At 43.1% G+C, this 12,553-nt stretch overlaps 1 long non-coding RNA gene and 2 other non-coding genes across 3 annotated transcripts in view; all 3 read right to left on the bottom strand.

Annotated features, from left to right (window-relative positions):
* Positions 1 to 12,553, bottom strand: part of LOC126006085 (uncharacterized) — a 1,493,032-nt gene that overhangs the window by 1,042,714 nt on the left and 437,765 nt on the right. The gene's annotated exons all lie outside the window — the stretch shown is intronic.
* LOC126007313 (U6 spliceosomal RNA) lies at positions 2,869 to 2,975 on the bottom strand. The gene has a single exon (XR_007494895.1). It is a non-coding gene; the product is annotated as a U6 spliceosomal RNA (small nuclear RNA).
* On the bottom strand, positions 12,092 to 12,198 carry LOC126008504 (U6 spliceosomal RNA). The gene has a single exon (XR_007495831.1). It is a non-coding gene; the product is annotated as a U6 spliceosomal RNA (small nuclear RNA).

Here is a 12,553-nt window from a genome sequence, read left to right as displayed (position 1 = left end):
TTTGTCATCTGCAAACAGTGAGAGCTTGACTTCTTCCTTTCCTATCTGGATTCCCTTGATATCCTTTTCTTGCCTAATCGCTATAGCAAGTAATTCCAGTGCTATGTTGAATAGGAGTGGTGAGAGAGGACAGCCTTGTCTTGTGCCAGAATTTAGAGGGAAGGCATTCAGTTTTTCTCCATTGAGGATAATATTTGCCACTGGCTTGTGGTAGATGGCCTTCACTATATTGAGAAAGGTTCCCTCCATTCCCATCTTGTTGAGAGTTTTGATCAAGAATGGGTGTTGGACCTTATCAAATGCTTTCTCTGCATCTATTGATATGATCATGTGGTTTTTATTTTTCTTTTTATTGATGTTGTGTATTATATTGATAGATTTACAGATGTTAAACCAGCCTTGCATTCCTGGGACAAAACCTACTTGATCGTAGTGGATGATCTTCTTAATGAGGCATTGAATTCTATTTGCCAGGATTTTGTTGAGGATCTTTGCATCTGATTTAATCAGTGATATTGGTTTGTAATTTTCTTTTTTGGTAGCGTCTCTATCTGGTTTAGGTATCAAGGTGATGTTGGCTTCATAAAAGCTATTTGGAAGTGTTTCTGTTTGTTCAATTTCATAAAAGAGTCTTGACAAGATTGGCAGTAGTTCCTCTTGGAAAGTTTGATAGAATTCATTAGTGAATCCATCTGGACCCTTGATTAATATATAATGTCCATCTTTGTCCCTTACAACCTTCCTGAGTATGAAGTTTGCATTATCTGATATTAGTATGGCCACTCCAGCTTTTTTATTGGTGTTGTTTGCTTGGATAATTTTTCTCCTGCCTTTTATTTTGAGTCTATGTTTGTTCTGACTATTCAGGTGCGTTTCTTGTAGGCAGCAGAAGGTTGGATTGAGTTTTTTGATCCATTTAGCCACTCTGTGTCTCTTAACTGGTGCATTTAGTCCATTGACGTTGAGAGAAAGAATTGTCCTGGGATTTAACGCCATCTTTATTTCAAAATTTGGTGTGTCTTTTGGGAAGTCTTGTCTTAGATTAGGTCTTTCAGTTTTTCTCTTAAGACTGGTTTTGTGTCTGTGAAGTTTCTGAGCTGTTTTTTGTCTGTGAAGCCATGTATTCTTCAGTCAAACCGGAAAGTGAGTTTTGCTGGGTATAGTATTCTGGGTGAAGCATTCATTTCGTTCAGTCTTGTCACAATATCCCACCACTGCTTTCTGGCATTGAGTGTTTCTGGTGACAGGTCTGCTGTAAATCTCAGGGAAGCTTGCTTGAACGTGATTTCCCCTTTTGATTTTGCTGTTTTCAGAATTCTGTCTCTATCTGTGGGATTTGTCTTTGTGACTAGGATGTGTCTTGGGGTGGTTTTTCTGGGGTCTCTTTTGGTTGGTACTCTTTGGGCATGTAGGATTTGATCACATATATTCTTTAGCTCTGGGAGTTTCTCTTTAATGATGTTCTTGACCGTTGATTCTTCCTGGAAATTTTCTTCCTGGGTCTCTGGGACTCCAATGATTCTTAAGTTGTTTCTGTTGATCTTATCATAGACTTCTATTTTCATCTGTTCCCATTCTTTGACTAATTTTTCCATTGTCTGCTCATTTGCTTTAATTTTTTTGTCCAATCTCTCCTGCTGTATGGAATTGTTATGTATCTCATCTTCCACAGCACCAAGTCTATTCTCAGCTTCTGATACCCTGTCCCAGAGCTCATCCATTTTGTCATTCACTTCGTTTACTGACTTTTTCAGTCCTGTTAGTTGACATGTTATTTCAGTTTGGAGTTTTGTGATTTCTGTCTTCATATTTTCTTGGTTCTTATTAGTGTTCTGTTCAACTCGATCCATGGTTTCTTGGAGTCCGTTGAGCATCTTCCATATTGCTAGTCTAAAGTCCTTATCTGAGAGGTTGATTAGTTGGTTGGTTATTATCTGGTCCTCAGAATTGTCATCTTCATTCTTTATGTCTGATGCTGGCCTGCGTTGTTTCCCCATTGTCACACTTGTATTTTGGGTTTTTCTACGTGTTGTGGTGGTATTCATTGGCTATATGATGCAGGCAGCACACTCCTCTGGCTCCTCCCTTTCTGGATGGGCTGACTTGCCTCTAAGGGAGGGGAGTCCTCCGTGGATGAAGCCTCACAGTGGGTCAAATCTTAGGCCCGAACATGCAACAGAGAAGACAGTCCGGAGAGAAATGTTTGCTTCTGTGATATAGTGCCGTTCTTAGTGTGATTTTTCCTTCTTGTTGCAATGGAGTTCTTTCCTTAGAAAGAGGACATGGCCACGTAGCGAAGCGAAGCGGCCGTGCTCCGCTGGAGCCTCTTTTTGCCCCACTCACAAGAGTTTCATGCAAGAGGACAGTAGACAGACATAGACAGGTCACACTCACAGTTTTTCACAGTTGGGCCCCACTGGGCCGGTGTACTTTTGCGAATTTTCCCCGCCTGGTGTCACACACAGGGAGCCGGCTTTTGCAAAGCTTTGCCGGTTTTCATGCACTGTAGTCCCTCCCTGAAAATGGCGTCTGGGCGAGCGAGGTTTCTGGAGCCTCTTTTTGCCCCACTCGCAAGAGTTTCACGCAAGAGGACAGTAGACAGACATAGAGAGGTCAAACTCACAGTTTTTCACAGTTGGGCCCCACTGAGCCGGTGTACTTTCACGGATTTTCCCTGCCTGGTGTCACACAGAGGGAGCCGGCTTTTGCAAAGCTTAGCCGGTTTTCAATGTGTGCTCTTTTCAATGTCAGAAACCAAACCCAGCAACAGGGGGGAGGTCAGAAAGGGTAGAAGTCAGAAGTTAAAATGGTCGCAAATTATGACTCTCTCTCTCTCGCTCTCACTCTCTCTCTCTCTCTTTTTGTAATAAAAATGTGGAATGCTTCATGAATTGGCGTGCCATACTTGCACAGGGCCCATGCTAATCTTCTCTGTATCATTCCAATTTTAGTATATGTGCTGCCAAGGCGAGCACTGATTCTTTTATTTTTTTGTCTTTTCCTTTTTCTCTATGGTTTTTAGGGGCACACCCGGTAACACTCAGGCGTTATTCCTAGGTATGTGCTCAGTAAAGGCTCCTGGAATAGGGGACCACATGGGACGCCCGGGATCGAACCATGGTCCACGCTAAGCTAGCACGGGCACGGCAGATGCTTCAATGCTTGTGCCACAGCTCCGGCCCATCCCTGTACAACTTATAAGGTAATTTAACTCACTGACATTATCATGAAAGATAGAGATGTATTGCCATCTTCATGTATCTGTGTATATCCTTTAGTTGTTTTCGCAAGCCTTTTCTTACAGACTTTGAGTCGTTCTTGGATTTCATTAGATTCTTTATGCATTACAAGTGCTGCCCATCTTTGTTTGTCTGAAATGATTCTTATTCATCTCTCCAATATAAGAGATAGCTCAAAGAGAGTGAACTCTGGGCTACAATTTCTGTTTGCTTGTTTGTTACTTTTGTTTTGTTTGGTTTCGTTTTGGGGCAATGCCAGGCAGTGCTCAGGGGTTACTCCTGGCTTGTGCTCAGAAATCGCTCCTGGCATTCTTGGGGACATTACGCGATGCAAGGGCTCAAAGCCAGGTCTTTACTGGGTTGGCCAGGTGCAAGGCAAGTGCCCTACCTCTCACATACTGTGCTATCACTCTGGTCTGTGGAATTGTTTTGATTCAGGAATCTGACTATGATCATCCCACTCTTTCCTGGTCAGGTCTTTTTTTGTACAAACTGTCAACATTCTATTGTTGTTTCCCTTGTCTTTGAACGTCGTTTTTGACTTTTGCTGCTTTAAGCTGTCTTTTCCTTTGAATTACCATTTTGATTATGATGTCATTGTATTGTATGCATTCATTTCGTTGGATTCTCTTAGAGCCTCTTAAGTCTGTGCAGGAGCCTCTCTTCAAAGTAAAGGTAAGTTCTCATAATTTGTTTTTGGTTTTTTATGGCAGCCATTTTCCCGCTTTCCATTTGTTTCTTTTCTCTGGTATTCCTATGACTTAATGGATTATTTCTCTTGCTATTGTACAGGAACTAGATTACATGTGCTTTCATTCATTGACCTCTTCCTTTTTGTCACTTCATCTTATAGGTGGGCCAATATTTTGCCTTGGATTCCAATGATATGGTTGATTCTGTTGTAGACACAGGGTATATTCTACGGTTATGGCTGGCCATAATCTGTATAGCTCCTTCAATTACACTTGTATGGACTTGATAGTCTAGATCAGTTTCGCTTTCAGTTGGTTGAACATTTTTTCCCAATAACTGCCTTATATTCTTGATCATGGCATGAAGATTTGGCTGCTATTCCTCAGCAATGAAGGTTGAGTGAATGCTTGATCTCCATGATTTGGGAGAATTAATGAAACTGTGTACCAAAGCATGTGAATTGCCGTCTACCTTCATGATTTTTAGTATAAATAGAAATTTAATGCATAATTTTAGGTGACAGAATTCAGTTCACATATGTAAATGAGAATAAACATATAATTCAGAAAAATCATCATATATTTATTAAAGGATGTGAATGTCTTTACTCACATAGGTGAACATCACACATTGATTTTCATTATTTAATTATATTATATTTTTTTAATGATTTTTATTGGACCCATGTGAATGACATGTCCTTCTCAGTAATATTGAAGTTACACAGTGACATTGCATCAGGGGTATTCCCACCACCAGTGTTGTCTTCCCTCCTACCCTCTTCTCAGCCTCACCCTCCATTTCTTCCAGACTGCTAATATAACTAGTCCATCTGTGGACTATAGCTTGTGGAAGATTGTGTATCATTCTGTTGTCGTTGACTTTGGGTTTGCTGTTTAAGTCTGATCATTTTTTATTTCTTCTCAAAGTTCATAGGACTGTTTGATTCTGGTATCATCCAATTTTTCCCCTTGATTTATGAGGTAGAATAACATGATTCAATTCATGTCATTCTCATTGAAAATTAGAAGAAACGAAGAAAATGAAATAAGGAACAGAAAACAAAGCATATAAAATAACAAACTGAGAGGAATCAGTCTAGAGGTAAAAGATAGCAATTTAAAAAGAAGAAAGGGAAAAAATGAGAAAATCATAACCAAGAAGAGCAATAAAACACACACACACACACACAAAACCAACAACAGCAACCTAATAACAAAAGCAACGTAAAAACAAACAGAATCAAAGAAACATAAGACCAAACCAGAAAGTACTCTTCACTTGTGTTTAAAGAGTTGTGTGCACTCTGATTTGAGATATATAGTTACAGCTGTGTGTGATTTGATTTGTTTATATTTCAGTCCTGTTGTTCTCTAGAAGCAATTACTAAAATATGCCAGTGTTTGAAAATGCTATTTCATGGGCCCAGTGCCCGAACATGCTATTTCAGGTGCCAGAGTGGTGGCACAGGGGTAAAGTGTTCCTCTTGCTGCAGCTGAGCAAGGATTGACTACGGTTTTATCCCCCAGAGTTCCATATATTCCGCAAGCCAGGATCAATTTCTTTTGATTTTGTTGTTCTTGATGTTTTGTTGTTATTGTTGTGTTTGTTTGGCTTTGTTTTTCTGACCTTGGGCATCAGTAGGACATGCTCAGGGATACTCCTATCTTTGCACTCAGAAATCACTTTTGGCTTCGTGGATTATATGGGACTGCGGAGATGGAGCCCAGGTCCTTCCTGGGTCAGCTGCTTGGAAGTGAAGCGCCCTCCAACTGAGCCACGGAGAAAAGATATCTGAGTGCATAGCCGGGAATAACCTGTGAGTGTCCCCGAGTGTCCTCCCCACAAAAATAAATAAAATGCTATTTCAGTGTTTATAAAGGAGAAAAACGAGTAAGCCATTGGTCTACGTGGTACTTGTAGAGGGATTTGAAATATCAAGACTAAACAAACAGGCAAAAGAAACCATTGGGAGGTAGTCAGGTGGGAGGGGTGAACATAACACACAGATGGACTACCCTCTGTGTGATTCTGGGATTGGGAGGCAGGCAGCAGCAGGAAGGAGGAATTCTTGGTGCAAGCTAGCAAGGGGTGTGAGAATCGTGGGACAGAAAGGGGTCACAGCCCTGGATTGACCTCAATGATCAAAGGATGCCAGTGTCTGCATTCTTTCTATGCCCTGGGTGCTGCAGAGTGCCATAGGGTGTTCTTGGTGCAGGGTGGCAAGAGAGAAGTGGCACACAATGTGGGAATTGTGGGGCAGGAGGCTACAGATACCTGGGGTCCAAGAGACACTCTGATGTCCTTTAGATTTCCTGACACCACACCTAATTGTGTGTTTGAGGATTGACTCTGAGGACCTGACTTCAGATGAACACTTTGTTATCACAGAGTACATCACCCTCTATTGACTAGGCATCATCAGGGTGATTCTTGAGTCTGAAGCATTTTTGAAATGGCCTGACTCAGAGGGCAGCATGGACCAAACAGAGCCTCTGGGCTGTGGAGAGTCTTGTGTCCTTTATCCTGGGAATCCTGCTCCTAGATTCATATGCCTAGCCTACTCAGCCTTTTTGTAGCATGTTCAAGCCTTTCTCAGAGACACACAGGAAAATTCCTGATCAAAGCATCTAGGAACTTTCTTTTTTTTTTTTTTTTGTTTTTGTTTTTGTGTTTGGGCCACACCCTTTTGACGCTCAGGGGTTACTCCTGGCTATGCGCTCAGAAATCGGCCCTGGCTTGGGGGGACCATATGGGACACCGGGAGATCGAACCGCAGTCCGTCCTACTCTAGCGCTTGCAAGGCAGACACCTTACCTCTAGCGCCACCTTCCCGGCCCCAGCATCTGGGAATTTTCTATGACTCTCAGCCCCGTGAATTCCAGACCCTCAGAATCTGTCTGCCTTTCATCGATTCTAGAGAACCTCATGAAATTAACAGAAAAATGGTTGGATCCTGCCCCAACCACTTATAAAAGACTGAGTAAAAGTATTCTTTAAAAGGTAGAGATTGACCAGTTGGACTTTGTGGGACATTAACCTTTTTTTTCCCCTCCCTCTCCCTATGTTGTCCTTGAGTCAGGACATACTCTCATTAAGTACCAGTGATGGAGAGATGTGTTCACGCAGAGCTTCATTATAGGCTAGTAGGTAGGACTGACATATTTCTCAGACGTGATCTGCTGAAACTTCCATTGCTCTCCTGTTGTCATCATGCCTATTAAACAGACTTACTCTTCTCATCTGATTGTGGCCCCATTTATGTTGGATTATTTTTTTTTATAGTGGGGCATGGAGGGAACGATACAGAGACTGGTCCTGACCTCCCTCTCTGGAAAGAATTCTGGGAATTTTTCCTTGCTAAACTTTTAGTTGCAGATGTTGAACTGTTTTAATGCCATCCTTATATTCCCTTTGATCACAATGAAAATAATGATGCATACACTTTATAGTTTTATTCACATATACTAGGTTGAACTATTGCAGTGAATGCCTAACTGTCTACGTAAAAGCGGCAGAGCGGAAGTGACTTTGGGCACCCTGAGCCCTGTCAAATCATGTCTCCAATAAAAGATAAGATCTCCCCTTTAGTCAACAGAGATATGCTGGACCATATAGCCTCTTTCTCAGATGATTTTCTCAAAGTTGAGAAGAGAGGAGGAACCATTCTCTGGACCAATGTTATGACAAATAACTTCTGTTGTGCTTTACCCTTCCAGTTGCTTTTCTTTCTTTTTATTGGGCTACAAATGAGCCAAGGTTTTCTCATCAGCTTCTGAGTCTTGCCAACACTCTGGTTTCTTCCACCAAGAGCCACACCTTTACACCCAAATGCTCATTCTAGTTTTTCATCATTGGACTCCTCTTTCAAAGAAATTCACACACGCAAATCTATGAGTCCAAGCCATAGCCGTGTGAGGCCCCGATGCCCTGATTCTAGTTGCAGGAGGTATGCTGAATAAGTAAGGAGAAAGGGAATGAATGAAAGCAGATTGGGGGTTAGGGGCTGGGAGAAAGGATCTTGGAGAATTACACACTAGCTTGTATCCTAGAGTGCTACACATTTTCCAGAGACAGATAAAGCGTAGCCAATAGTCCATATCAGACCCAAGTAGCATACCGCTGACAATCAAAAGTAATATTGTTTATTAACGAAAAAATAAGAACCAAACCCTAAAATGCAAACACCAGCATAAGAAGGCAAAGGATTTTGACATCGATGTAGCCAGCCCACTTTCTCCCCCTTGAGACTGCATAGCAGTGCTCTCTCTCCTCTGCTGTTGGTATCTGGGCTTCATCCAAGAGCGGCTCTTCTGCATCCAAATTCTCCTCCTCCTCCTTCTCCTCCTCCTCGTTCTCCAATTCTGAGGTGTCTTTTAGCGAGGCTGAGCCTGTGGCATCTTCGTGGTTCTCAGCCACTCTTGGAGGTAGCACATGTGCATCAGGCTCAGGAGCCATTTGGACTTCTCCATGTGCCCCTGGGTCTTTGACTGCGAAAGAGGATGGAGGAGGAACTACTTCTAAATCTAAAGAGAGAAGAAAAGATAACCCATGTTTCTGGCCCCCCACCCAATGCATTTTTAAGTTCAGCTCCCGGGCTAACATCTGCAGAGAGGGTGATAACCTGGACCACCCCATGTCTTCCCACCCTGCTTTCCCTGAATGGGCCTGAAGGTCATGCTGGATCCACTAGAACATCAATTCCTGGGACAATCTGGTTGTGGCCTCACCCCCTTCTCCTGTGCATATGCTCAGGCACATCATCTGGCTTTCTCACCTTTCTCTTGGAGAGCCTCAGGTTCTTGTACCCGATGGATGACCAAGGTGTTATGGAGTGGGTACCTTCTCTTCACTCCCTTTACTCCCTCCATTCCTTCATCGTCACTGCTGTCACTTAGTTCTTCCAGAAAAACTGTGTGACACCAGTGGACCACCTCCGTGCTGGGCAAAGCCACACTGCCATGACATGGCAGGGAGCAGATGTCTTCCAGGAAGGACTCCTCTTCCACATCTGCATATCTGTGGCGCTAAGGAGACAAGGCCGGCAGAAGGTCAGGACTCGTTCTCTGTGCAACTTTGTTCCTTAACGATCGGTCCCCCTTTGACTGAATCCCAGGTCCCTGCAGACCTGGACTGGGTCCCCTGAATGTGTAGCATGTCCTTCAAGATTCAGTTACATCTTAACTGGACAGTCACCACCAAGTCAGCCCTGAGTCAGATATAGGCCTGGGTCTGTTGTGGCACATTGGCTTCTCTACTGTCAAAAGCCAGCCCTTTCCTCAGGAATTCGTGTCCACCGAACCATAAACTCACACTCACACCCTCCAACACACATAAACTCACACACACAGATGCAAACTGAAGGAGGTATCCATGTTTTGACCTGCCTGTGCTGCTTTGTCTTACCCTGGATGACCACCTGGGCAGAGGCTGGGCAGGTCTGCCACAACTCCTAGCCCTATTCATGAGTCTTGCCATGATTCCAATTTTCTGGCTTTTTCGGCCATGGCTGTGTGTCCGAGGGAAACAGCACAACATGCCTCTGCTCCTCTTCTGCTCCAAGTCAACGGACAGCCATTTAAAAATGGAGACCTAGCGACCAGTGTTCCAAGTTCTATGACCTCATGATGTGAGGCCACCTCCTGGTCCCCAGACCTGGGCCTCCTCCTCGTGGGCATGCCCTCCCCCACCTGAATGAAGTGAAATGCCCACACCTGAAATGGATGGCTAGAGGAGTCTGCATGGGGTGGAGGCAGTAGAGATAGTATAAGTAGGGGAGTTGGAAAAGTGAGAGAGGCAATGGCCAAAGCGAGAATAGGCAGATGTGAGAATCAACTTAGAGATTCAACAGAGAGTTTGCATCAGCAATTCAGCAGTAGATTCAGCTGCAGTCCCATCAGCAAAGGGAGTTAGGCTGTCTGGAAGCCAGTTAGGAAGCCTGGAAATAGCAGCTGAAAGGGAGACAGAGGCCGAGTGAGCCAGAAGGTGTAGAGAAGTAGCTGCTAGGAAAAGGCTTAGCATAGAGGCCAAGTAAGGAGGTGTACATGACGGGATGGACGGGCAATGGAGCTAGCTGACTCCAGGAAACTCATCATCTGACTGCTTTGTGAATCTCTTCACCCTCACCCTGCACCCTTCATCCCTGCCAGGCTGTAGGGGCTGCAGAAGCTTGGTCAAGCCCAGAAAGGCCTCTTCATCCTCACAGCAACTCAGGGACTCATTACTTGTAATAAGACAACACTCCTCCTCAGAAACTCTTTATAATCCCACTATCTTAAGAATAATCGCCTTCTGCTCCTGTGTCCTATTTAGACACAGTTTCCCCTGCACAGTCCACTCACTTCCCTCGACAGAGAGAAGGATGAAGACAGGGCCTGCAGTGTGTTGACATAGACCTAGATTGATCCCTGTGTCTTCTTAGGCTGTGACTTTTGGAATCCAGAATCTTTTGGAATCCTCGTGTATAGACTCATACATGCATCATCTCCTCCTAAGGATGTAAAAGCTCTTACACTGATACCAGTGAACTTAGTAAATGGTTCTATACTTTTTTGAGGAGAAACCCTTGTATGTATGAGCTGTGGAAGTGATAAAGATAATGTGTTTCCACTACCCTTTCCAAAAGCATATACAAATAGAAATCGTGGCGTCTATTCAGTTCCTTCGAGAGACACCTTTGATTTAGACATGGGTGGACTGTACCCAGAAGGTCATTCTGTAATAAATTGGATGCCCACTGAGAGATTTGCTCTTCTTATCATATATTACTAGAATAAATAACTATGCCAGTCAGACACCCACATTCGTTTTCTCCTTTTTTTCCATGGCAATATGTTTTTTGTTGTGATCACATGCTCTCTGAGGAGCTTCCAAATTCCACAACAGCCCTCTCTCTTCATGTCAGCATACTAAAATGCACCCAGTGGTTTGGGACAGAAAGGAAAAATATATCAGAAAATTGCATCCAACATTCTGCAGCCAGCAAGAAACACATTGAAAAAGGCATACAAACACAGTCTCAAAGGCAATGGTTGGAAGGCAACTTTTAAAGCAAACAACCAGCCCAAATAATATATGCAGGTGCCAAAGGACAGTACAATGAAGAAGGTCCTTTGTGTTCTTTTCCATACACTTTGTACACTGGCATAATCCCAAGCATTGGGTAGGGTATCTTTCTGTGACAAGATCCGCTGAGCCTAGAGCCAGGAGTAAGCCTGGAGAAAAGCTGGGTACGCCTACCACCCACCCGCTCGCCAGCACATACTGCTTGAGGATACTGAGTCTGAGTCTAGTCGAATACTTGCTCTCACAGGAGTGCAAACGTACCTTTTCAGTAGGTAATCCAGGTTGATACCTAAAGAAGCAAATAAGTCACGTGGAGAAGAAAGAGGTAGTGTTTGTCCCATTGTCCTTTGGCTTTTCTTACAAGTGCTGGAACAGTGATAATGCCATGTCTGATTTCTAACCATTTGTCGAGGAGAGTTACCTAGAAAATGGAAGGAAACGAAGTAGGAAATAACTCCGTGACTTTGGTACTTACTTTTGGGTTTCTAGAGTGAGTACCAGTCACAGACTCAAGGAGGGTGCTAAGAATTTGACTAGGCAAGATCAGTTAGATGTTCAATAGAGACTATCCCATCTAATCCTGACAGATACATTATTGTTTAACTCTCTAGTTTTTTCAAGTGAGGTCACAGCTTAATTTTTTTATTGCCATGACCACACTGTAACTTGGAACAAAAGAGTTAGAATCGTGATAAAGATGGGTAAGCTGCTAGTCTAAAGAGTTATGAATTCTAAAGATTTATGCCTTGCTGCAAGATTTTGAAAATGGACAGTAAAGATGTAAGGCTCTTAAGGCTTTCCGTATGTCTTCTTGTAGACCCTCTTTGGACTTGACAACAAATAGCTCATTTTATTTTCAATACTAGTTGGTTAGCTCACTTGAAATGACTAACACACTTATGGAAGAATGGAATGGTATCTTTCTGTGACATGTTAGAGAAAACTCTTTTTTTGAATAATACATAATTTATTTCATATGTGTGCTCTTTTCAATGTCAGAAACCAAACCCAGCAACAGGGGGGAGGTCAGAAAGGGTAGAAGTCAGAAGTTAAAATGGTCGCAAATTATGACTCTCACTCTCTTTTTTTGTAATAAAAATGTGGAATGCTTCATGAATTGGCATGTCATACTTGCACAGGGCCCATGCTAATCTTCTCTGTATCATTCCAATTTTAGTATATGTGCTGCCAAGGCGAGCACTGATTCTTTTACTTTTTTGTCTTTTCCTTTTTCTCTATGGTTTTTAGGGGCACACCCAATAACACTCAGGCGTTATTCCTAGGTATGTGCTCAGTAAAGGCTCCTGAAATAGGGGAACACATGGGACGCCCGGGATCGAACCGTGGTCCACGCTAAGCTAGCCCGGGCACGGCAGATGCCTCAATGCTTGTGCCACAGCTCCGGCCCATCCCTGTACAACTTATAAGGTAATTTAACTCACTGACATTATCATGAAAGATAGAGATGTATTGCCATCTTCATGTATCTGTATATATCCTTTAGTTGTTTTCGCAAGCCTTTTCTTACAGACTTTGAGTCGTTCTTGGATTTCATT

Source organism: Suncus etruscus, chromosome 4 (genome assembly GCF_024139225.1).
Source record: "Suncus etruscus isolate mSunEtr1 chromosome 4, mSunEtr1.pri.cur, whole genome shotgun sequence".
In the NCBI taxonomy this organism is placed as follows: domain Eukaryota; kingdom Metazoa; phylum Chordata; class Mammalia; order Eulipotyphla; family Soricidae; genus Suncus; species Suncus etruscus.
Note: the sequence above shows the minus strand (reverse complement) of the source record. Positions and strands in the feature narration are given on the sequence as shown.